This window comes from Kryptolebias marmoratus, linkage group LG4, assembly GCF_001649575.2.
Source record: "Kryptolebias marmoratus isolate JLee-2015 linkage group LG4, ASM164957v2, whole genome shotgun sequence".
Classification (NCBI taxonomy): Eukaryota; Metazoa; Chordata; class Actinopteri; order Cyprinodontiformes; family Rivulidae; genus Kryptolebias; species Kryptolebias marmoratus.
Window position 1 is genome coordinate 24,515,819 of NC_051433.1, and position 4,345 is coordinate 24,520,163.

The following is a 4,345-nucleotide window of genomic DNA, read 5'->3' on the forward strand; positions in this document are numbered from 1 at the left end:
CCCCCCCCCCCCCCCTTTTTTTTTTTTTTTTTTTCATTTTACCTGTTTACGTGAATAAATTTCTTTTTTTTCATGGACTTATAACATATAACACCGATATGGGGTATGGCCCATCAGAACATCTCTGTGGGTCATTCTCAACCATGAACTGCCTGAATGAGTCAATGAGTCCCCCACTTCCTGTGGTGAAGGCCATTCAGATGGATCTTCTGAGTAAGGTCTTGCCCCAACCCTCTCCTCTGCACCTCTCTGTTCCTCTCTCTCATCATCATCATCTTCACCTCTCTTGTCCACTTTCTCCTCTGTGGTGTTGGTCTTGCCATGTCTGCCTGCACTAATTTTCCCAAACTGACACAGTGGTGGTCAGCAGAAATTAGTTTTTTGTGGCCTCACTAGTTGAACTATTCCGACCTGATGTCATCTCTGGTCTTCTCTACAGCAGCTGATCACCGACCTCATGTCTGTCTCCCTCATTCCTTACTTGTGTTTTTCTCCTCTGAGTCTTAAAGTCAAGCAAGTATTATTAATTAGCTTTGAATAAATTACACATCTTGGTAATGCACTTTTTTAGTATAAACAATATTTAAAAATAAATCCTTTGGTATTAAGTGGCTGTTTCTACTCTTCCAGCTAACATTAGTCCAACCTGTCTCCTTCTCCTGTCTGTCCTGATTCTTTCTCTCCATCCTCTCAGCTGTTATATTGTAAATACTGATCAGTAAACAGCTGTAACTTGTTATTTATTAGTAATTAGTAGAATTAGCTAACCTGAACATTTCCAGGCCTCCTCTTGATGCTCAGACAGAACTTCCTGCTGTCTTTCAACCACTCTGAAAAGCTTTCTTTCATGCCTACATCTTTATCTTTCTGCCTCTCCATCTTTATCTCTCTGTCATCAGATGACAACACAACTCACACGAAAACAATCGCGCTTCCCGCGCGTGCTCAAGAGGGTGTGCGGGAGCGCCACTGTGGACACAGAGTGGAGTGGGTCTCCTCTCTGCTGTGAGATTGACAGCTGTCAGTGCTTGGGGAAGTGGGCGGGACTTACGGTACGCTGCAGAATGAGTGCTTTCTCACATTTAGCCGCCAAAGTCACTAGATTTGTCGCTAGTCGCTTTAAAAAATGTTGGAGAAAACTTGCTAAATATAGCGTTAAAGTGACAAAAAGGCCGTGTGCGTGTTTTATTTTGCGTGAGAAATACAAAGTGTGGCGTGTGAGCGTGTGCACTTCACGAAATGTGTGTGTCACACGGTCAATGCGTGAGACTTGAGAGCCCTGCTTTTACTTTTTCAGAGTGGTCTTTTTCTCCCTTTAAAAGCAGCAATTAGTGCTACATAAAGGACTTTGCAGTAAATCCGGTTTTCTTGCAGGCGTTTGTTCTGTCTGAGGACTGCCTTATCACTCCTTATGTTAAAACAAAATTTTAAAAGTGAAGTAGCACTTCTGGCTCTGAAGTTTAAATGTTGAAGGGCAAAGCAAAGTGATTTCAGAGAACTCCCTTCCTCCCCTTTTTTGTCACTAAGTAGTTATGTCCACCATCTTCAGACCTGTTAGAGGCTTCTGTCAACGGATATAATCTGTCACTGCTGTCTTCTGACTGCTGAAATTTGCTTTGCCTCCCTAAGGAAATAAAGAGCGCATCGTTTTAATCCCATTCAACTGGGCTCCTTGAACGCTTTCTCTCCGGGGGAACAAATGCCAGTTCAGGAGGGACATGGAAAAACAAAAAAAAACCCAGCTCGACGCCTTTGATTTTTCTAACCCTGACCCCAGCTTTGTGAGTGGTGGTGCGGCGAATGATGAGGACATTCAGGTTGTCAGGAACCCACTGCCCCACCCAACTCCCGGTGGCATGGCGAGGGGACCCGCTGACTCTTCACACGTGCCTCTTTGTTGCGTTTTCAGCCATTCTCCATGGCCGCGCCTGCAAAACTGGCTTTCCGTTGGGTTTGCAGGGCTGCTTTAGCCGGGGGGGAGGAATGCAGTTTTAGCCTAAGATAAGAACGGAGAACAGATGATCCGGGGGTATAAAACACGGGACAAATGCCAGCGTTTTAACTAAGATCATCTTGTCTGAGAGAGCTATAACTTCCATTAAAATCTGTCCTCTGGTTCGTGGGATCTTTTACAATCGTTAGAGGCAACTGAACACACGCACACACAGACACAAGCAAAACACCATTGCCTCATTAAGCCTCAGCTCAGAGGCCTTAAACTTCTGTAGTTATGATAGTGAAGTTAGTGAAGTCTCTTATCAGGATCTTCAGTGGAATTACTATAAACTTAAACTCCCATTCATCTTCCTGCAGGCAGTCCTCTGGACCCAGTGGTCATTGGACCTCTGGGCCCTCGTGGGTTGGCCTTTGTAGACACTCCATAATTTTATTCTTCAAGAAAGAACGTTCCTAATGAAACGTCGGTCAGTGGTGAAGAGTACTGAATCAAATAAAACGTTAAGCATAAGGTCACACTCAGCCACTTCATCTGTGGCTGATTTTCAGCCCAAGCACATTAAGTGACTCGAAACGGGAGGGAAGACTCCAAAGTGGCACAGTCCAGGATACCTCTCCCTTCCCTCCGTATACAGTCTCCACGCCGTTCAACAGAGGGTACTGTTTCGTTTCCAGGAACAGGCCGAACGTGCTCCGAGCCGGCCTGGTCCTGGAGTCAGGATACGGGCTAAACCCTCTTCCTCTTCCTGCTGCTGCTGCTGCATCACTAATGCACCTTTTCCACCGGCTCTAAAGGTCCCAGCTCCACTCTACTCGGCTTGCTTTGCACGCGTTTCCACCGGCATTTTTTCGAGGCTGGCCCTTGTTTTTTTGGTCCCTGCTTTGGAGTAGGGCCAGCTAGCCGGCCCTGCTTTCGTGGGTGGCTCCCCGCTCCTGTTCACTCATTGGTTGTCGGTGTGGTCATATTGAGCCCAAGTGGGCGATGTTCCGTGCCTCCATTGTTGAGGTGGCTTATTGGAGCTGTGGCTGCAAGATAGTTGGTGCCTGTCGCGGCAGCAACCCTCAAACCCGCTGGTGGACACTGGCGGTGAGGGATGCTGCCAGGCTGAAGAAGGAGTCCTATCGGCCCTTCTTGGCCTGTGAGACACCAGAAGTAGCTGACGAGTACCAGCAATCCAAGTGGCATGCAGCTCAGATGGTCACTGAGGCAAAAACTCGGACATGGGAGGAGTTTGGAGAGGCCATGGAGAAAGACTTCCGCATGGCTTTGAGTCAATTCTGGTCCACCATGCAGCATCTCAGGAGGGGAAAGCAGTGCAGCACCAACACTGTTTATAGTGGGGGTGGTGTGCTGCTGACCTCGACTCAGGATGTCGTGGCTCGGTGGGTGGAATACTTCGAAGACCTCCTCAATCCCACCAGCACGTCTTCAACTGAAGAGGCGGAGCCTAGGGACTTTGGGTCGGGCTCATCAATCTACGGTGCTGAGGTCACCAAGGTGGTTAAAAAGCTCCTCGGTGGCAGGGCTCCGGGGGTGGATGAGATTCGTCCAGAGTTCCTTAAGACTCTGGATGTTGTAGGGTTGTGTTGGCTAACGCAACTCTGCAATATTGCGTGGACATCAGGGACGGTTCCCCTGGATTCGGAGACGGGGGTGGTGGTCCCCTTATCCAAAAAGGGGGTCCGGAGAGTGTGTTCCAACTACAGAGGGATCACACTCTTAAGTCTCTCTGGTAAGGTCTATTCGGGTGTTCTGGAGAGGAGGGTTCATCTATTCTGTTCATAACATTTATGGACAGAATTTCTAGGTGCAGTCAAGGTGTCGAGGAGATCCGTTTGTTGACCTTAGGATTGCGTCTCTGCTTTTTGCAGATGATGTGGTCCTTTTGGCTTCATTAGGCTGTGATCTACAGCTTTCGCTGGAGCGGTTCGCAGTTGAAGCGGCTCGGATGAGGATCAGTGCCTCCAAATCCGAGGCCATGGCCTTGAGCCGGAAAAGGGTAGAGTGCCTTCTCCGAGTCGAGGAAGATGTCCTGCCCCAACTGGAGGGGTTTAAGTATATCTGGGTCTTGTTCACGAACGAGGGAAAAATGGAGCGGGAGATCGACAGGCGGATTGGTGCAGCGTCTGCAGTGAAGCAGGCACTGTACTGGTCTGTTGTGGTGAAGAGAAAGCTGAGTCAAAAGGCGAAGCTCTCAATTTACCGGTCGATCTACGTTCCTACCATTATTTATGGTCACGAGATTTGGGTAGTGACCGAAAGAACGAGATCGCGAATACAAGCGGCTGAAATGAGTTTCCTCCGCAGGGTGTCTGGGCTCTCCCTTAGAGATAGGGTGACAAGCTCGGTCATCCGGGAGGGACTCAGAGTAGAGCCGCTGCTCCTCCA